Source organism: Papio anubis, chromosome 16 (assembly GCF_008728515.1).
Source record: "Papio anubis isolate 15944 chromosome 16, Panubis1.0, whole genome shotgun sequence".
Taxonomy (NCBI): Eukaryota; Metazoa; Chordata; class Mammalia; order Primates; family Cercopithecidae; genus Papio; species Papio anubis.
Window position 1 is genome coordinate 72,777,863 of NC_044991.1, and position 22,563 is coordinate 72,800,425.

At 40.0% G+C, this 22,563-nt stretch overlaps 1 non-coding gene across 1 annotated transcript; it reads left to right on the forward strand.

The window, feature by feature from the left end:
* The first annotated feature begins 1,584 nt into the window (after window positions 1-1,584).
* Window positions 1,585-1,691, forward strand: LOC116270935. The gene has a single exon (XR_004179230.1). It is a non-coding gene; the product is annotated as a U6 spliceosomal RNA (small nuclear RNA).
* The last annotated feature ends 20,872 nt before the right edge of the window (window positions 1,692-22,563 follow it).

Below are 22,563 nucleotides of genomic sequence, written 5' to 3' on the forward strand. Positions count from 1 at the left end.
TCCAATATCTGAAGTCTTTGTGGACTTCTGCTGTTGGTCGTTTTTCTTGATTTTTTTCATCTTGTTTTCTTAAGATCTGAGTGATTTTTTTATTGTGAGAGTGTATATTTAAGGGAAGTTTATGTATGTAATGATACTTTGTGGAATTCTTTGGATTCCTGTGCTTAAAAGAGCATTCTTCTGAATCAATTTGTCCTCAATTTTTCCCTAACAGCTCACACTATTTTGAATTAAATTCATAGCTTTAGATTTCTCAGACTATGCACATGTGCCGGTTTTCCTACTCTGCTCTCATGGAAGGAAATGAGGCTGCAGTTACAAATTCTCAGAATAGTCTCTTTTTTCCTTTTTTTTTTTGGAGATGGAGTCTTGCTCTGTCCCCCAGGCTGGAGTGCAGTGGCGCTATCTCAGCTCACTGCAACCTCTGTCTCCCAGGTTCAAGTGATTCTCCTGCCTCAACCTCCTGAATAGCTGGTATTACAGGCATGCACCACCTCGCCTGGCTAATTTTTTTGTATTTTTAGTAGAAACGGGGTTTCACCATGTTGGTCAGGCCGATCTCAAACTCCTGGCCTCGTGATTCACCCACATCTGCCTCCCAAAGTGCTGGGATTACAGGCATGAGCCACCGCACCCAGCCCAGAATAGTCTTTTTTCCCACTTTGTTGAGAGCCAAAGCCAAGACAGGCAAGTTCCTTTACCACAGTCGTGCATGTGTGTGTTTCTGTTTCATTCATTTATTAATGTGTCAGCATTTGGGGGTCCTTATGAGTGAGATTTCTGATCTGACTTTTCACATTGCTTAGGGCTTAGCTCTTTTTTCTTGCCCTTGCCAGGGGCCCACTAAAATTCAAACTACAGATTACCAGGCATTGGCAGATACCCCCAGGGAAGCCTCTAACTAAAGCATTTCCTTATCTTTCTGGAGTGAGACCTTCATGTCATTTTTGGCTTTTAAGAATTCCTCTTTCTTGCCAATGACTCATTGATTTAAAGAGTCATGCATTTTCAGTATTTTGGACAATATTTTGGGGGGGGTGCTTTATTGGGAATAGTTTCTAAGAGTCCTAGTTATGAATTAATTTTTAATTATAAAATTATACACATTGAACACCCAATAAGTGAAACAGTACAAAGAACATATAAAGAAAAGCTAATAATTTCTAAGCCACATCTTTCCATATCTAACCCCCTCAATGATAATAGCCGTAGTTGATAGTTAATAACTAATTTTAATAGTCTGTTTTGTACCCTTACCATCTTTCTCTGTGTCCAAACATATACAATCATATATGTACATGGGTTTTGATACTTGGAAAACATAAAATGAAATTATGACATATACATTCACTACTACTGTACTTTCTCCTTTTCACCTGACTCTTCCTCATGCGTATCCATCCATATAAAAATGTAGGTCGACAATTATCTTAAATAGATGCCCACACTCTGTTCAACATCTCTACTCTTCTAAATTTCTGCTAGTCTTATGGAAATTGCAGAGTTGCTTCATTTGCATATCCCTAACTACTACTGATATTAATCTTCTTTGCTTTTTAAAGTTTTTTAGTTAAAAACATTTATGTGCTCGCTTCGGCAGCACATATACTAAAACTGGAACGATACAGAGAAGATTAGTATGGTCCCTGTGCAAGGATGGCACGCAAATTCATGAAGCGTTCCAGATTTTTTTACAAGAAAAAAATCAAACAACCCCACCAAAAAGTGGGCAAAGGATATGAACAGACGCTACTCAAAAGAAGACATTTATGCAGCCAACAGACACATGAAAAAATGCTCATCATCACTCACCATCAGAGAAATGCAAATCAAAACGACAATGAGATACCATCTCACACCAGATAGAATGACGATCATTAAAAAGTTAGGAAACAACAGGTGCTGGAGAGGATGTGGAGAAATAGGAACACTTTTACACTGTTGTGGGGACTGTAAACTAGTTCAACCATTGTGGAAGACAGTGTGGCAATTCCTCAAGGATCTAGAACTAGAAATACCCTTTGACCCAGCCATCCCATTACTGGGCACATACCCAAAGGATTATGAATCATGCTGCTAAAAAGACACATGGACACGTATATTTATAGCAGCACTATTCACAATAGCAAAGACTTGGAACCAACCCAAATGTCCATCAATGATAGACTGAATTAAGAAAATGTGGCACATATACACCGTGGAATACTATGCAGCCATAAAAAACGATGAGTTCATGTCCTTTGTAGTGTAGGAACACGGATGAAGCTAGAAACCATCATTCTGAGCAAACTATCGCAAGGATAGAAAACCAAACACCACATGTTCTCACTCATAGGTGGGAATTGAACAATGAGAACATTTGGACACAGGGGGGTGGGGAACATCACACACTGGGGCCCGTCGTGGGGTGGGGGGAGAGTGGAGGGATACCATTAGGAGATAAACCTAATGTAAATGACGAGTTAACAGGTACAGCACATCAACATGGCACATGTATACATATGTAACAAATCTGTACATGTTGCACATGTACCCTAGAACTTAAAGCATAAAAAAAAATTTTATGAGGCCAGGCATGGTGGCTTATGCCTGTAATCCCAGCACTTTGGGAGTCTGAGGCGGGTGGATCATGAAGTCAGGAAATCAAGACCATCCTGGCTAACATGGTAAAATCCCATCTCTACTAAAAAAATACAAAAAAATTAGCCAGATGTGGTGGCGGGCGCCTGTAGTCCCAGCTACTTGGGAGGCTGAGGCAGGAGAATGGTGTGAACCCAGGAGACGGAGCTTGCAGTGAGCTGTGAGCTGAGATGGCGCCACTGCACTCCAGCCTGGGTGACAGAGCGAGAGTCTGCCTCAAAAAAAAAAATTATAATTAACAAATAAAAATTTTATGTATATTAGTGTGATATTTTCATTTATATATACTCATATTGTGAAATGATTAAATCAAGCTAATTAACATCTCCATCACCTCACATACTTATCTTTTGTTTGTGATAAATACATTTAAAACCTACTTTCAGCAGTCTTCAAGTGTTTTTAATTATCGGCCATTTGAATTTCTTCTTTCGTGAATTGCTTGTGCAAATCTTTTTCTATTGAGATGTTTGTCATTTTCTCATCAATTTGTTTATTAGAAAAAATAACTTTTGGCTTGTCATATGTATTGCAAATATTTCCCTCAGCCTGTAGTTTGATTTTTATTTATTATATGTTTTGTTCTATAAAAATTTAGAGTTATGTAATCAATAATGCCTACTAATTTTTCTTTATATCTTTTACGTTTCTTGCTTAAGAAGTTCTCTCCAATGCTAAGATTATGAATTATCCTCCTAATTTTTCTCCTAAGTTACTTATTTTAAAAAATCTAACATATAGGACAGAGATTTCTACTCTTCTGGGAAAATGAACTAGATGGACTTTTCCCTATTCCTCTGATGAAGTTCAGCTAGAAATCCTGGACATTAAATATAAAACAAACACAAGAAGACTCTGAAAGGTGGTAAGGGCAAGGCAGACGAGCCAGAAACCTTAGGACCTGAAGAACAGCACGGCAGCGGGATTACTGAGTTTTCTTTTTGCCTCACATATTCAAGACTGGGTGCTAGAGAAGCTGGAAACCCAGAAACACAGAAATAGAGACAATAAAAGCCTCAAAAACAAAACAAAACACAACACAACAAAAAACCAGCCTGCTCACTCTTGCCAAAGGACCGGGAAAGAGGCAGCCTAACAAGACAGAAAACATTCAACAATAACCACTAGTATAGCCAAGCACATAGTTCTACCCCCATCAGAGCTGAGAGAGGAGCCTCAACTTCTGCCTTTACCAAGCTGAAATGAGAAGCCCCAGTCTTCCTGCAAAGAGCCCAGACTTTGGTCACCACTAGACAGTAATGATGCTGCCTTCCCCCAATGCGTGTGCTGTCAGTGGAGGCCACGTAGGGAGCAGAATGATACTTCTATCTCTCTCTGCTGGAGAGGTATCTGTGGAACTTATTGGGGAGCTAGACCTCCCACCCCAGCCCAGAAGGAATGAGAAAAAAACCACTCCCCCAACTCAGTTGTCAACAAAGACTGAATGGGGAACCTGATTTCTACCCCCATCCGGCAGTAATGAGGTGGTGCTCCACTCTTCCCTGCTGGAAGGGTGACAGAAGAAATCAAGGTTTAAATGAGATCTAGAATCTCATAACATAAAACCCAAAGTTTCCAACTTTCAATAAAAAATTATTTGTTATATCAAAAACCAGAAAGATCTCAAACAAAATGACAGAAGATAATTAATAGGTGCCAACACTGAGATGACAACGATGTTATAATTATATGACAAAAATTGTAGAGGTCATCATGAAGAAGCTTGAAGGAGCAATTATAAACAAACATAAAGATGTTAAAACAGAACGTCTCAGCAAAGAAATAGAAGATATAAAGAAGAAACAAATGGACATTTTAGAAAATGTTAAGAGTGTAACAGAAATACAAACTCAATAGATGAGCTTAACAGCCAAATAGAGAGTACAGAGGAATAATCTGAATTTGAAGATAGAACAATGGAAAGTGTTCAATCTGAACAACAGAGAGAAAACAGACTGCAAAAAAACCTTAACAGAATTATAGTGACCTGTGGGATTTATAACATCTGGAATGAATAAGTCTAGAGATATAATGTACAGCAGAATAACTATAGTTTGTACTGTATTGTATCCTAGAAATTTGCTAAAAGAGTAAATCAGGCCAGGAACAGAGGTTCATGTCTGTAATCCCAGCACTTTGGGAGGCTGAGGCAGGTAGATCACCTGAGGTCAGGAGTTCGAGACCAGCCTGGCCAATGTGGTGAAACCCTGTCTCTACTAAAAATACAAAAATTAGCCGGGCGTGATGGCATGTGCCTGTAATCTCAGCTACTCAAGAAACTGAGGCAGGAGAATCGCTTGAACCTGGGAGGCAGAGGTTGCAGTTAGCCAAGATCGCACCACTGCACTCCAGCCTCGGTGACAGAGCAAGATTCTGTCTCAAAAAAAAAAAAAAAAGAGTACATCAGACTAGGCTTGTCCTAGGGGCAAGACTGCCCTGCTCTGCCCAGGTCTAACAGTCAACAAAACTAAAGCCACCTCAAGGAGCGTGACAAGCCTTGTGGAATGGGCATCACTGGCCATGCTCCACTGCAGCCATTCTCATTCCAAACTCTCTGTGCTCCACACAGGTTGAGTCCTGTCCCTGCCACCTCTCCAAACAGCTGTCTGTGTCAGCTCAAATGTCCATGGGGTTCATGGGGTCTCCTGCAGCTAGAATTCCAGGGGTCTGCAGCAAGAGTGGGCCACTCCTTGCCTGTTCAACGCACCCCTTCCCCAGGAGCTGCTGGAGTCTAGGAACGAGTCCTGGTTCTTGGCAGCCCCATGCATGGTTTCCAGCTTCCTCTCCCTTCGGCCCAGGATCTGCATCCTCCCTTGGTCCACTTTCAATGACTTCCTCCGGAAGATCTGCTCAGAGTGTGCCCATCTTCCCAATGGCCAGAACATCGGCATGCGATGTTCTTCCTGGATGTGTTTAGTTGGCCATCTTGCCTTGCTAATCTGGAAATTTTTCTAGCTATCTTATTTTATGATTTCTAACTTAATTCTTAATTACCCTGTGGTCAATCTGTTTGATTTTTAATCTACTGACATTTGTTGAGACATTTTTTAAAAAAATGTTCCATGTACTCTTGAAAAGAATGTGTATTCTACAGTAATTCTGAGTTCTTTTCTGTAAATATTGGTAGTTACTTTTTTATTTGTGTTGTTCAAATCTTTTATATTCTTACTGATTTTTTTTTTCCTTCTTATTTTATCAGTTACCAGAAGAAATAAGTTAAAATTGCCTGCTGGTCAATCCTGCTTCAGGTAATGGCAAACCAGTTTACTTTGGGCCAATTATTCCACTAAAGCCAAAATAGATTCACTGGGGAACTCTCAGCCTACATATTTTTAATTAATTTTATTTTAAATTTTTATGGATACATACTAGCTGTACAAAATCTAGTGTTCAGTAGCACAGCTATAGTTACAATAATTTGTTGAATATTTCAAAATAACTAGAGAAGTAGATTTAGAATGCTCCTAGCACAAAGAAATGACAAATGCTTGACATAATGGATATTCCTATTACCCTAAATCGATCATTACATATTGTATGCTTGTATCAAAGTATCACATGTACCCATCCCACACCTTTCAATACCAATCTCCTCCCACTTCTGAAGCTTTTCAGAGCCAATTAACTCCAAGCTCTGAAGCAAGACAACCAAGTACAAGGGTTCATTGTGTCCCTTAGTACACTTGAGGGTGAACGAGAATGTCCCATCTGCCAGATAGACCCAGAGGTTTTCCGCAACTGTTTCTTTCTTCTAACTGCTTAGCAGGAAATGATTCACTGGGTTTGACCTAAGGTAGCCACTCCCTGTCCTGACACTAAGAACCTGTCCTCCATGGCCCATCTCACTTAGGGCTATTTCTGCCCAGTGCTCCTTTTCCACTCTATTCCCCACTGCACTGTCTACTGTAAGCACATCTCTAGCCCTTGAAATAGACATATTTCAAGAAATTCAAGTACAGAGAGGTTCAAAAAGGGGGGTCTCTATACCCATTCATCACCAGTTTGCTAGGTGAACTTGGGTAGATTCAACTACCTGCCTGTGCCTATTTGTTCTCCTTGTGCAATACTTGTGCTCTTCAGGTTTCATGGGTGTAACAATAGAGGCCAAAAAAGAAAAGCTGGCAAGTCAGAATGAGCTAGAATCAGACAGCTTACTACCAAGTTCGTGATCCAAACTTGTCTGTAGCTTCATCTGTTTTTGTCAAGTTGGGGGATACTAGCCTTTCATTTCAACCAAATTCCCTTGCTTCTCCCCCATTCTATATTTAATCCTGTCAGGGAGGAAAACATACCTTTCACTCTGAGGCATATCAATTTCTCTCCATCCCTCAAGGTAAAAGGAAGCACTCCTTCTTCCAGGAAGCCTGCCCTGATACCACAACCTACAGCAACCCCTCTCTCCATACTTCAAGGAACTGATTATATGTCCCATTGCTCCTTTCTTGTCATGCCCCTCTCTGGCTTCCTTCCTGGAAGAAGGAATGCTGGCTTTGTTTGGATCACATGACGTACCCTTTCCTTGGGCTCTAAGCCAAGAGATATAATTAGTGATACCTCCACTCATGCAAAGTGGCCCTTGCCGCAATCTTAACCCCCTGAAAGTTGCTTATTCTTTCTAGCAGTATTTGCCTTTGAAAAGATCCCTGTAGATCCCAAATGGTTAAATAAACAATAGTAACAAACGATGCATTGTCTAGGAAGAGAATTTGGGTGGAGAGGCCAACAGCATCTCCTTTCAACTCCAGACCATTCGTGCTGCCATTTTAATGTAAGATTGTATCTCCGTGGATTTTTTAGAAGGGGAGATAGCTTGTGGGGACCTACCAGAATCATAGGCCTGAAATAATGTGAGAAAGACTGCACCCAGGTTTGAGGAACTCAGAGGGATAGTGTTTTGTGTAACCATAAGAACATCCCACCTATAAGCTGTTTTCCCCAGGGATGTTAGTCAATGAAATGAAAAATGGTAAGTAGAGTCCAGAAGTCTTAGCTAAGGAGGCCAAGCTTCTAAAGAGTAAGAAGGCAGGGAGATCCAAACTAGGAGGTGGGACCTGGGGACTTAGGGAAAAAGTGCAGTGAGAGCAAATAGTTGGGGTAGCAAATTTGTTGTGGGACTACAGAAGGAGAAACAGAGATCATGAATTAATATCACAGCTTATTTGGCAAGAACTTGAGGCTGTTCATGTAATAGCTCAGCGAGGTGAGTTGGCAGGCAGAAGAGACATTGCTCTGAGCCCACTCCCCCACCCACAACTGGGCAAGACAATGGTAGTACAGGAGATCATGCAGGGTTCTTCCAAGATCTCCAAGGTATCCTCCAACTCTAACTGGTGGTTTTGGGGCTCAACACAGGAAATCGTATTGCTGATTTTCTATCCAACTTTCTGCTCTCTAGAAGGGAGAAGGGGTAGGAATTCAGTAGCTACACAATCTGGTGAAAACATATCCATTTAAGCATAACTAATCCTCCCAAACCCTGTGGGCAGGGATGTTTTTCTGGGGCTTAAGAGATGCCCACACAAGGATTCTCCCAGGATGTTTTAAGTTCAATGAGCAGAGACACAAATGCCAGACCTCCTAGGGTTTGGCTAAATCAAGCAGACCTACAAGAGGAATGTGGGGAGTCTGGGGATAGGATGAAGAAGCAGAGGCCCCAGATTGGATTGGGTGCTGGGACTGAGGAGGCATAGCGTTCTGCTGTCTGTCTCCCCACAACCTAAGAGTCCATAATTTTTGAGAACCGGATGAAGAGGAAAAGGTGCTTCTTAGATCTTACCAGTCTTCAAGAAGCATGCAGATATTTCCGCAGAAGACTTTGCTGCATTAATGACGAATTTGAGATTCTGAGTGCAACTTGCAGAAGGTTCTGCCTATCAGTGAGAATCTTTGTGCAGCATTTCAGTTTTGGCTTTGATAAAACTGAGAAGGAGTACATGAGCAGTAACACCCAGGAGGGTATTTCTCACTATTATCAGCCCCTCCAATGCTACAGGACCCACTCCATTGATTTCCCTATTTCCCTTCTTCGTCTCCCCAGCTCAAGGATCTGGGTGGTTTGGTTTGCTTTGCTTTGCTTTGCTTTTTTTTTTTTTTTTTTTTGATGTGTGTGATGTTGTTGTTGTTGTTGTTGTTGTTGTTGTTGGCTTCTGGAGTAAAGCTTCAGTCCCCAGTCATCCTCCCTTCAACAACCCAGCCTCTATGAGGTCACCCCCATGGAATTTAAACTCACAGAACCTGAGTTCAATTCTTAGAGCAACTAGTTCTGAGGCACTTTCTAGTCTCCCATTTTACAGGGTGGGAGGAATTGAATCTCAAAGTAGGAAAAAACTTGCCTTCCACCTTCACCTCTCCACTTCTGGCTGAAATGGCCCCAAAAGACTCAGCTCTTCCCTACCCATATTTATCACTCGATATCTACTCACCACCTTACCCTCAATTCTTCTGAAGATTTCACTTTTGTTATCCCAGTGGCTCCAACCTTCTCTCCATCGAGCATGCATTTTATTTCTCCTTTTTATGCCCAACATTTTGAAATATTCAATCCTAATAAAAGGGCATGTTTCAAGAAATAATTAGTAGTCCTTTCCCAATTTGGTGTTCATCTTTGGAGCTCTTAACTGAGGACATAAACTCCTCAGTTTATATCCTCCTCAGTTTATGAGCTAGGAACCCTCCATGCAGGCTCTGAACCTGGTGGTGCTCTTCCTTGGTAAGTGTCCTCCTATACAAAAACTCAGTGAGGGCACCACAGTCCCCCAAACACACATAAAAACATCACATTACTTGCAGCATCAGGAGATCTTCAAGCTTGAAAACTAAACATTTAGTTTTCTTCAGGGATTCTGACTTTCTAAAAAGCCATGTTTTTGTATGTTGCCAGCCCCTGGCACCTCTCTGCAATAGGACTGGGAAAAGTCTTTTTGTTTTTCACCCACTCTTCATTTTGAAGCCCAGCCAGAACACATACAGTAATCTGAAAATTCCATTACAGGAAAAAACTATTTCTTTCCATTCTCCTGACACTGGCAGAACCATGATGCAGAGGAGTATCAGCAATTGGACATCTGAGTAAAGCTGGCAGGAGACTCAGGATTTTACCAGGCTCTGCTGGGAGTAGAAAAGGGTTCCAGATGAGGAGTTTCGAGAACGTGTGACTTGACTCTCACTACCTTATCTGGTTCTGCCTCCTCCCCTCCTCTGGCCATCACTCCCGGGGTGGGCACTGGCTTCTCGCAAAGTACTTCCCTTCTCTTATAGCTCATACTCCTCTCATTGCAGAAATAAATTCTCCACAGCTTTTTTTTTAATTTTAGAAATTTGAAAAAAATACATTTGAAAAACAGAAAAGAACAAAGAGAAGTAATGAGATAGTAGTTCTTCCTTACCTAGAGATAATAACTGTTGATAATGTAGCACATGTGTCCAGTTTTTTTTACTGTATCAATACACATATCATCTGAATTTATATCTAATCTTTACCTCTACTCATATATAATCTATATCTATATATGTGTTTTTCATCAAATTTGCCTCAGATTATGCATGCATTTTTTAACTTTTTTCATTTAATCAAATATTGCAGAAATAATTTATTTTCTAAAAAATGATTTTGGGAGCAAGTACTGTTTTCTTTATATATACTGCACATAAATACAGAAATCATTAGTGGATTTTTACTACATAAACATACCCATCTAGACACCACCCAGATCAAGAAAGAGATCATCACATAATATTCCTCTTCTCTCATCCAAGAAAAGGTCATCACTATTTTAAATTTTATCACCATCAATTAGACTTGCCTATTTTAAACTTTATGTAAATGGAATAATACAGTGTGTATTATTTTGTGTCTGGCTTCTTTTGCTCAACATCATGTTTCGAAAGTCCATCTATATTATGGATATTGTTCATTCAATTTCATTGTTATGTAATACTCCATCAAATGAATATAATATTTAATCCATTCCACTTTTGATAGATATTTGGATTGTCTCCAAGTTGGAGTCTTATGAAAGTTTCTATGACCACTTTTATATATGGCAGTGGGCATACATATAGATATTCCTGTTGGATATATACCTAGAAGTGGAATTGTTGGGTCGTAGGATACGCATATGTTCAACTTTAGAAGATCTGCCAAACAATTTTCCAAATTGGTTATATCAGTATACATTCTCGTCAGCAGAATATGAGACTACCAGTGATGCTGATTTTTCTGCAACATTTAGGTTTCTTAAAAAATCTTTTTCATTTTAGCCCTTCTGTTATGTGTGTGTCTTGTGATTTGAATTTACATTTTCCTGATAACTAATCAAGTTGGGCACCTTTTTATTACCTTTTATTGAACATTTGGATATTGTCTTTTATAAATTGCCTGGTTGAATCTTTTTGCTCATTTTTCAATTTTATGCCCTTTTCCTATTTATTATGCATTCTTTACATACACTGGATATGAGTCCCTTGACAGATATGCATATTGCAAATATCTTCTCTCACTCTGTAGTTTGCTTTTTCACTCTCTTTTATTTATCTTCCAATAAACAGAAATTCTTATTTTAATGTAGTTCAGTTTATCCATCTTTTCCCCTATGGTTAGTATTTTTGTTTCCCATTTAAGAAGTATTTCCTGCCCCCAAGTTACGAAGATATACTTCTGTGTTATCTTCTAGCATCTTACGTTATATTTTTGACATTTAAATCTATAGTGTAACTTACAAATTTAAATATATACTTTAAATGTGTGTTTTTACTTCATTCACTTTTTCCTTTTTATTTTCTTCCTTCTAACTTCCACTGTGATTTTTATTTTTATTTTTTGTTCTGCCAATTTTTGCTTAATATATTTGATGCCCTATTGCTAGATAAATCACATTTTAAACTACTATATGTTTGTAGTGGATTGACAATTTCATCATCAAGAAATGTCCGGTTTTATCTCTAATAATGCTTCTTGCTTTAAAGGCTACTTTGATATTAACATATTCATACTCACAGTATTTGGTTAGCATTTACATGGTATACTTGCTTACATCCTTCAACTTTCAAACTTTAAGTTAGATCTTTCAAACCTTATATTTAAGATAGATGTCTTAAACTGCATTAGTTTTTGTTCATTCACTCTGACAGTCTTTGTCTCTTATTTGGAATATTAGGTCTGTTTGTGTTTAATGCAATAAATGTTATATTTGGGTTTGTATCAACCAATTACTATGCAATTTCTGTTGTCCGACAGCTGTTCTATTTTTCTTTTTATCCTTCTTTCACTTTGGATTAATCAAGTTTTTTTTCCTATAATTTCATTAACACTGCCCCCCTCATTGACTTGTTAGTTATTTATTCTTTTACATTACAAAATTCATCTGGGACTTATTAGGGTATAAAATAAAATTTGCATCCCAGGCATGCAAAAAATTTCAAACATTTTACCTCCAAGTACTCACATCTTTTGTGTTTTTCTTAATGTACTATAATTCTACATAAATCTAAATTCCATGGAAATTACTATTATTGGGCTGTATAATCAATAGTAACTTAAGTAAAGATATCTCAATTTTGGCCCTGTTGATGTTTTGTGCCATATACTTATTTGTTGTAAAAAGGCAGTTCCATGTATTACGGATGTTTAGCAGCATCCTTGGTCTCTATCCACTAGATGTCAGTAGCACTAACCCCCAAGATGTGACAATTAAAAATGTCTTCAAACATTGCCAGATATCCCCTAGTGGGCACAATTGCCCTGACTTGGGAACCACTGATTAGATTTACGTACATATTTTCCCTTTGTGTTTTTCTTCATTCCTTCTTTCATTATCTTGTTTATATCTAGGATAATCTTTCATTTGCCTACATAAATCTCTGATATTTCATCTCATTTCTTTTTTTTTTTTTTTTTTTTTTTTTTTGGAGACAGAGTCTCACTCTGTCACCCAGGCTGGAGTGCAGTGGCGTGATCTTGGCTCACTGCAGCCTCCACCTCCTGGGTTCAAGCAATTCTCCTGCCTCATCCTCCCATGTAGCTGGGACTACAAGCATGTGCCACCACACCCAGCTAATTTTTGTATTTTTAGTAGAGATGAGGTTTCACCATGTTAGCCAGGCTTGTCTTGAACTCCTGACCTCAAGTGATATACCCACCTCGGCCTCCCAAAGTGCTGGGATTGCAGGTTTGAGCCACTGTGCCTGGCCTGATATTTCTTTCCATGTGAAAGTGCTTGTGATGAATTTTCTGTCTTTGTCTGAAAATACCTTAGTTCTGATCTTATTTTTGGAAGATTTTTTTCTTAGGTATAGAATTCTAGGTTAGCATTATTTTCTGTCAGCATGTTAAAGATATCATTCCATTGTCTTCTCCCTTTCATTGTTTCCATTGGGAAGACAGCTATCAGTCTTACTGTTATTCTTTAAAGGTATGTCTTTTTTTCTGCTAGATTTTAAGATTTTTCTCTTTGCTTTGGCTTCAAGTAAAATTAAAACAGATATACCTAAATATGGTTTTACTGTGATGTGCCTAGGTGTTCACTGGTCTCAGAGGGCTACTTTAATATGTAGCTTGATGTCCTATATCAGTTTACCAAATTCTCAGCCATTTTCCATTTCTTTGCTCTATTCTGTCTTTCTTCTCCTTCTGGATCTCCAATTACACATATGTTAGTTCTCTCACTATATGCTATCTGTCACATTCACTCTTTTCTATATTTTTTAGTATTATTTTCCTCTCCCTGTTTTAGTCTGGATATGTTCTGCTAACTTATCTTTCGGTTTGATCAACCTCTCTTCAGCTGGGTCCAGTCTTCTCTAAATACCATACACTGATTATTTTATTTTTGTCATTGTACTTTTATTTTTAGAATTTTGATTTTCTTTTTTATTATAATGCATCTCTTGAATACAGCACACAGGTGGATTTTGACTCTTTATCCAGCTTGCCACTCTGTGTCTTTTAACTGGGGGCATTTAGCCCATTTACATTTAAAGTTAATATTGTTATGTGTGAATTTGATCCTGACATCATGATGCCTGTTGGTTATTTTGCAAACTTGTTTAGGCATTTGCTTCATAGTGTCGCTCCACTGTGTATTTCAGTGTGTTTTTTGTAGTGGCTGATATTGGTTTTTCCTTCCATATTTAGTGCTTCCTTCAGAAGTTCTTGCAAGGCAGACCTGGTGGTGACAAATTCCCTCAGCATTTGCTTGTCTGAAAAAGATTTTATTTCTCCTTCACTTAGGAAGCTCAGCTTGGCCGGATATTAAATTCTAGGTTGGAAATTATTTGCTTTAAGGGTGTTTAAAATTGGCCCCCGATCTCTTCTGGCTTGTAGGGTTTCTGCTGAGATGTCTGCTGTTAGTCTGATGAGCTTCCCTTTATAGGTAACCTGGTCCTTCTCTCTGGTTGCCCTTACCATTTTTGTTTTCATTTTGACGTTGGAGAATCTGATGATTATGTGTCAGGGCTGATCTTCTCATGGAGTATTTTACTGGGGTTCTCTGGATTTCCTGAATTTGAATGTTGGCCTGTCTTGCTAGGTTGGGGAAGTTTTCCTGGATGATATCCTGAAGTGTATTTTCCTACTTAGTTTCATTCTCCCAGTCTCTTTCAGGTACCCCTATCATTCGTAGGTTCGGTTTTTTAACATAGTCCCATAATTCTTGGAGGTTTTGTTCATTCCTTTTCATTCTTTTTTCTCTAATCTTGTCTGCCTGCCTTATTTCAGCAAGATAGTCTTCAAGCTCTGATATCCTTTCTTCCACTTGGTCTACTCAGCTATTGATACTTGTGTTTGCATTATGAAATTCTCATGTTGTGTTTTTCAGCTCCATCAGATCACTTATGTTCCTCTCTAAAGTTCTTATTCTGATTAACAGCACCTGTGATGTTTTATTATGGTTCTTAGCTTCTTTGCTGTGAGTTAGAACATAATCCTTTCGCTCAGTGAAGTTTGTTATTACCCATCTTCCTAAGCCTACTTCTGTCAATTCATCCATCTCAGTCTCAGCCCAGTTCTGTGCCCTTGCTAGAGACGTGTTGCAACTCTCTGAAGGAGAAGAGGCACTTTGGCTTTTTGAGGTTTCAGTATTTTTGCATTGATTCTTTCTCATCTTCATGGGTTTATCTACCTTTGATCTTTGAGGCTGCTGACATTTGAATGGAGTTTTTTGTGGTGCCTTTTTCTTGATGCTGTTGTATTCTGTTTGCTTTTCTTTTAGCAGTCAGGCTCCTCTTCTGTAGGACTGCTGCAGTTTGCTTGTTATCCACTCCAGTCCCTATTTGCCTGGGTCCTGGAGTTATCACCAGTGGAAGCTGCAGACCAGCAAAGATGCCAAGCTGCTCCTTCCTCTGAGAGCTCTGTCTTAGAGGGGCACTGGCCTGATGCCAGCTGAAACACTCCTGTATGAGATGTGTGGAGACTTCTGTTAAGAGGTCTCACTTAGGAGGAGTAGGGTCAGAAACCCACTTAAATAAGCAATATTTCTCCCTTGAAGGGGTGGGTGTGCCACACTGGGGGGAATCGCCCTCATCTGGGCTGCCCTGACTCTCCAGAGCCAGTAGGCAGAAAAGACTAAGATCATTGATTCACAATACCACCTCTGTCCCTCCTCCTAGGAGCTCCTCTCAAGGTTATCCAGTGTCCTATCCATAAACCCCTGGCTGGGGATACTGAGATTCCCACTGGGAGACCCCACCCAGCACTTTGGGAGGCCGAGGCAGGCAGATCACTTGAGGTCAGCAGTTGAAGACTAACTTGGCTAACATGGCAAAACCCCATCTCTACTAAATATACCAAAATTAGCCAGGTGCAGTGGCATGCACCTGTAATCCCAGCTACTTGGGAGGCTGAGGCATGAGAATGCTTGAACCTGGGAGGTGGAGATTGCAGTAAGCTGAGAAGATCACACCACTGCACTCCAAACTGGAAGACAGAGTGAGACTCTGTCTCAAAAAAAAAAAGAAAAGAAAATTAGCCCTAATGAATAAAACTTTAATTGTGGGGCATTCAGATAATGGAAAATTGTCCTTAGTTAGGGGGACTTCTGAAAATCCTTCTCATTTTGTTCCTGTTGACACAAGCAACCTTGCCTTTGCTTGGCATAAAGCCCAGCAGCAGGGTCTAGGCACAGAGATCAGCTCCCTAACTATTCTGTTGATGCAACAGCATCACTGGATGTCTCATATCTGAGATACTCCTGATCTGTTCTCATCTTGGTTTGGGCACAAACCATGCAGATGGGACATTAGTGACGTTCCGATGATGCAGTGTCCCAGGTAGCAAAAGCAATAAGTTAGGCAGAGGTTGATCCGAGTGAGGGTAGGAATAGGGCATGGAGTGATGCCCTGGATTCTTGGCCTCTGCACTTAGCACAAAGGAAGAGTGTCTGGAGCAGACTGACAAGGAACAAAATAGTTCCAGGAGACAGGTCCCATGCTGCTGCTTATCTGGGTTGAAACACACCAGCCTAGATTAATGTTTCTTTGAACAACTATTAATAGTGGCTGTTACTTGGAACAACTATTAGTTGTTAGTTGTAACTAATAAATCTATTACTTGCCCCTACTATACCCATGGGATACACCCCACCTCACCTTCATCTGTCCATTACAAAAAAACTCCTGTGTTCCCACAGAAGTCAAAACAGATTTTTGCCCCTCTGGGGAATGCTCTTGATAAAATCCACAGAACTGCAGATGGAGGGCTCCTAGATTTTAAAAGATTCTTCAGGGCACTATGTGAAAATAGAAGAGACCCTCTGACTTGAGACAGAGCAAGAACCTATGGGGAAATTACAGACTCCAGAAAAGAATCCAGACACTTTATATCCATTATAAGACGAAGCAAAAGGAAAAAAGAAAGTACAGGGATTCCGAGTTGAACACCAAGTTCACAGCCCAGTGCTGATGTCAGAACTGGGGGCCAGGGAAGGTACATGATATCAAAGTAGAAAAACAGGATTTCATTCCTTCTCTTCTTCCCTCTCTGTCAGTGTCCAGAGAGAGCCTGGGCTGAGTCTATTTTCTCCAGAATAAAAATATATATACACTCAAAAGCGTCCCAATTCCTTCTTCTTTTTTTTTTTTTTTTTTTTTTTTTTTTTTTTTTTTTTGAGATGGAGTCTCGTTCTGTTACCCAGGCTGGAATGCAGTGTTGCAATCTCGTCTCACTGCAACCTCCGCCTCCCAGGTTCAAGTGATTCCCCTGACTCAGCCTCCCAAGTAGCTGGGATTACAGGCATGCACCACCACGCCTGGCTACTTTTTATATTTTAGTAAAGATGAGGTTTCGCCATGTTGGTCAGGCTGGTCTCGAACTCCTGGCCTCAGGTGGTCTGCCCGTCTCAGCCTCCCACGGTGCTGGGATTACAGATGTGAGCCACCGCATCAGGCCCCAATCCTTTCCTATTTCTCAAGGCCATGTTTACGTCTAGCATGCCCCAGGGACCCTACTCTGAACTTCTCGCCATCAACTTCCTCTCTACCCCCTCCCCTTAACTCAGAGGTACTGACTGTGAGTCCCCTTATGCTTTGTTATCATGCTCTGCTCTGGACTCGACTTATCTATATTACAAAACTTAGCTTATAATGCTGAAAGGCATGTAGCTACCTTATCCCTCTGTGCATGAATACCTAGTCCCTTTTCCTATAGAGAGGTATCAACCCTGGCACACAGTAGCAATTTTATAACCTCCTGTTGATTACTTACTGGAAGTTATTAAATTTTAAAATGAGCCTATTACAGGTTATGTGGATCCTGAAAGAGTAAATGACCACTGGTGGAAATGAAATCAACTAGGCAAAAAGGACAAATCTAATCCTTCTCAAACTGAGGAATAGGTAATAATACCTTTGTGTACTGCTACTTTGAAGGCTATCCTTCCATGAAGGAAATAAAGACAACAGAGGAAACAGAGGAAGAGTCTTAAGAAAGGAAAAAAGAAGGAAAGGATAAATGGAGAAGCAAGTTGAGGGCACCCATGGATCAGTTATGGGGATATGCCCATATACGGGTGGTTGCTTTCTACAGATATTGGGTACGTTTAGAAGAGAGAGGTCTGTGGGGACCTGGTTGAGAAAAAGTGGCTATGTGATGAGTGGCAGGGATGGGAAGCCAGTGAAGAAGTCAGAGCTCTTGGACAGAAAGAAGAGTCAGGTACATGGCTTTAATGAGGGAAGCTAAGGGTACTGGAGATGGAGTAGTAGAAGTAGAATTCCTAGGTCTGCTTGATTGGAAGTCAAGGCTGGGAAATTCTCTCCCATGGAAATGGGTCCAGGTGAGGCAAGGAGGTAACCCTCTGTCTCCCTCTCTTCCTTTCCCATCTCCCACTGATGGATCAGAAGGTCAGGTAACCTTGGCCATTTGTTTGTCGGTCCAGGCATATCTCTCTCTGGTCAATGTAGAAATCCATATATGAATCCATTTGGAAGTGCCTGAATAATAATCCACCTATTGGGATTGTGTCAGGGCAGGTAGGTATGTACAACAGGCTTAGGAACCCTGAGAATCTACCCTTTTCAAACTTAACAACCCTTCTAGACTCCAGACTCCATGGATTTAACTGCTTCTTCAGAAAGCATCCTCTTTGTACTCTCCAAGTCCTGTGTTTGCTTAAACTCATTCCCTTTGCCCGATCTGCTCCTGCAGCCTCCCACAGGCTCCACAGCGTGCTGGCCTCTGGAGCTTCCCTATTTCCTCTTGGCCAAAATGAAATCTATTTTTATCACCCCAAACTCTAATGAAGTCATCCAGTGAAATCCATACTCATAGAACTCCAGATCCCAAAAGAACCTGAGAGTTCCTCTAGACTCTCGCCCATATCTTATCTCTCCCTGACTCTTATTCTCTCCCCGCTGTCAATCACTCACTCCAGTAGTCTTTCTAGAGTCCTTCTTTAACCTTCTTTCCAACCTCTTGACCGTTCCACTATTGCTAGTATCATAGCTCATAAGTATCCAGATTTCACTCCACCTTCTTCTCCCTTTTCTTCAGCACAAAGTGAATGCATTAGGAAATAAGTAAAAAATTTTTTCTCCCTTGGAATTGATCAAAGTTACATACAACTGGTTCTCAAAGTCTTTTTTTTTTTTTTTTTTTTTTAGATAGAGTCTTGCTCTGTCACCCAGGTTGGAGTGCAATGACTCTATCTTGACTCACTGCAACCTCCACCTCCCGGGCTCAAGCAATTCTCCTGTCTCAGCCTCCCAAGTAGCTGGGATTACAGGCGTGCACCACCATGCCTGGCTAATTTTTGTATTTTTAGTAGAGATGGCATTTCACCATGTTGGCCAGGCTGGTCTTGAACTCCTGACCTCAAGTGATCTGCCCGCTCGTGGTTCTTAAACTCTTGACACATCAGTTGAGTGGCAGTGCCCACCACGCCAAAGGCTTCCCAACTCCAGATGACCAGACGTTTTCTTTTGTTTTTTGGGGGAAATGTAAGCAAAAGTTCCTGGAACTTTCTCAGTTAATTCTTACAGGTCTGGAAGGTAGCCTGTAAGGAAGTCTTTGGATGAAGCTTGAAAAGGGTGCAATACTCATCAAAGCAGTGAGTTCAGCACCAGGCAGATTGAAGGTACCAGCTTCTCTCCCCTCTTCAGTCCTATCCTTACCACCCATGTGGTCTCAGGACTTGGGTCATCTAGTATGAATCACAGCAAACCAGGGATCATAGAAGTTAGAGGTTTATGATATTAAGTATGTATGCATCTCTTAGTGATGGGTGCCTTTTGGAATTTTGAGGAAGAAGGGAGGAAAATGGAGAAGGCTGTGCCACACATAGACCAAAACAAGAAGGCCCTCTCTTTGAGGGGACCCTCCTCTAGCTCTGTCTTTTCCCCATAGAGCAAAAAGCTTATGGAACCAAGAGGAGATGCTCACCTGGAGACTGTACTGCCACTTCTAGATTACTATGAGTAGCAAGTACCCAAGAACACCTTTTCCAAATAGCTCTAAGCCCATCTTCAGACCTGTGCGGGCTTTTCCTAAGATATAGCTTCCTAAAAATGGACCTTGTCATTGACTTGCATATCCCTGAACCCAAGCATTGGCCAAGGGGCAACAGTTTGCAGGTACATGTGAAGAAAGCTTAGAATTGTGGGTTTTTGTGTCTACTAGACTGAGCTTTCTACTCATTCCTCCATATACTCCTCATTATTTTCTTTTTATGATTACAAAAGCAATCCATATTTATTGTAGAAAATTTTTCAAAAACTGAAAAACAATAAGAAGCAAATAGAAAATTACCAACAATTTAATGACCCTGAAACTATCATGTTACCATTTTAATGTATATGCTCCATGTAGGTACATCTGCATGGGGGTGTGTGTGTGTGTGCATGTGTGTGTGTGCCTGTGTGTGTGTGTCCGTGTATCTGTGTGTGTGTCTGCGTGTGTATGTGTGTGTGACCTACATACAACTAGACATTCCCCAGTGGTACTGAACAATCAATATCTTTTATGGGCCCGCCGTTAAACATCACTGTACTCACAAAGAAACATAAATCCAATTCTATAAATATTGGGAATTTTACTGATGGTAAAATGAAAACATGAGGAGGAGGTTACATCACTATCATATGGTAACATTCCCTTAAAAATCATCTCTTTATCTCTCCTAAATATTCCACTGTTCTTTGACTGCTATACCTCTCTCTCTTCTTTCACCAAGCCTCTCTCTTTGCTTTCCTTCTGGTAAAAGCAGTCTCAGTTTCTCTCCCTCTCTCTCTCTCTCTCTCTCTGTGTGTGTTTCTCTCTCTTTCTCTTTCTCCCCTTGAACCTGGCCTTTCTAAACACCCTCAACTTGTATACTTGTATACTATACTCAGCTACACTAAAGTTTCCGTATTTAGCCAAATCCAGCCCATCATACCAGCTGTTCCCCTGGTATATTCCTGGGAGTGGAGCTCAGTTCACGCTGTTTCACAATTTCCTTGGGAAACACTCTGTGTTCTTCTGCAAAGAGGAGTGGGCAATATGTTTTCAGATTTACAGACAAGCTCCTCTTTCCACCGTCTTGCTCCCATCCTATGCTAACTTATTCACAAAGGTTAAGCAAGCAGTTGGAATTATGGAATCTCCCATCTGGTTTCCTAATGATATTTTTACCGTCAGTATCAGGCCTATACTCATGTTTCATCCCTACACTGTTCCTAACCAGGTTCAGAACCTCTCTCTAGGGTCTCCTCCTCTGGTAACAAGAGAAAAGAATGGGTTTACCATGTTTGTTTCTCACTAGCATAAGCGGTTATGAGATGCACCTCATTTGCTATAATTGAAGAAAAGACAAGTGTATTTCCACTCTCAGAGTCCAAGGCTGTCCCAAGTGCGACTTTTAATATGTCTTACACTTTCTGGGCTCTGAGAAGGGCAGGATGCTAGTGCTCAAATGACCAAAACAATGACAATTATAAACATCTCTGACATGAGACATTATTTATACACTGATTGTACCTGTGTCCTAGGTTTATGTGCAATGTCCTGCAAATGAATTCACCCTGTAGGAAGATTATTAAAACTACCATGGATATGTTTGAACTGTTGTGAGAATTACCAAAATGTGACACAGAAACATGAAGTGAGTACATGCTATTGGCAAAATGGCACAGGTAGACTTGTTCAATGCATGTTGCCACAAACCTTCAATTTGTAAAAATGCAATATCTGTGAAGCATAATAAAACAAGGTGCAATAAACGAGGTATACCTGTATATCCGACTGATTTATGATGCTGTTGAGTTCAACCATGTCCTTACTAATTTTCTGCCTGCTGGATCTCATTCATAAGAGAGGGATGTTGAAGTCTCCAACTACAGTAATGGATTCATCTATTTCTCCTTGCAGTTCCATCAGTTTCTGCCTCACATATATTTTTTAAATGTATTGAGGCACATTTGACTTTTTAAAATGTATCTATTTAAATGTATATATTTTAAATATATATATTTAAGGTACACAATTTGATGATTTAATATGCATACACACTGTGGAATAATCAGCACAATCAAGATAATTTTTCTATCACCTCAAATAGTTACCATTTTCTTTCTCCCCTTTTTTCCTTTCTTGGTTTTTTTCTTTTTTTTTTTTTTTTTTTGGTGAGAATGCTTAAGATACATTATCTTACCAAATTTCAACTATACAATAAAGTATTGTTAATTATAGTCACATTGCTATTCATTAGATCTCAAAAAAAATATTGATTATGCACAACTAAAACTTTGTATCCCTTTGACAACATCTCCCCACTTCTTCCTCCCTCTAGCTCTTGGTTATCACCACTTTACTCTCTATGTCTACGGGTTTGACTGTATTAGATTCCACCAATAAGTGAGATCATGCAGCATTTGTCTTTCTGCATCTGGTTTATTTTACTTAGCACGATGTCCTCCGGGTTCATTCTTGTTGTGTCAGCTGATGGAGCTGTTATTTCTATCTTGGTGAAAGCTGAATAATAGTCTAGTGTATATGTACATGGGTGTGTGTTTACCACATTTTTTTAAATCCATTCATCCATCAATGGACATTTAGCTTGCTTCCACATCTTAGTGTTTCTGCATAATGCTTAAATGAGCATGGGCATGCAAATATCTCTTCAAGATCCTGTTTTCAATTCTCATCGATATATATCAAGAAGTAGGACTGCTAAACCACATGGTAGTTCTACGTTTAATTTTGTTTGGAATATCCATGCTGTTTTCCAGAGCCACTACACCATTTTCATTCCCACCAGCAGTGCACGGGGTTCCCGTTTCCCCATGTCCTTACCAACTTGTTATCTTCTGTTTTTTTTATGTTTTATGGGAGGTGTGTGTGTATGTGTGTGTGTGTGTGTGTGTGTGTTAAATAGTGGTAGTCCTAATATATGAGGTGATATCTCATGGTGGTTATGATTAGCACTTTCCTGATGATTAATAATTTTAAGCATTTTTCCAAAT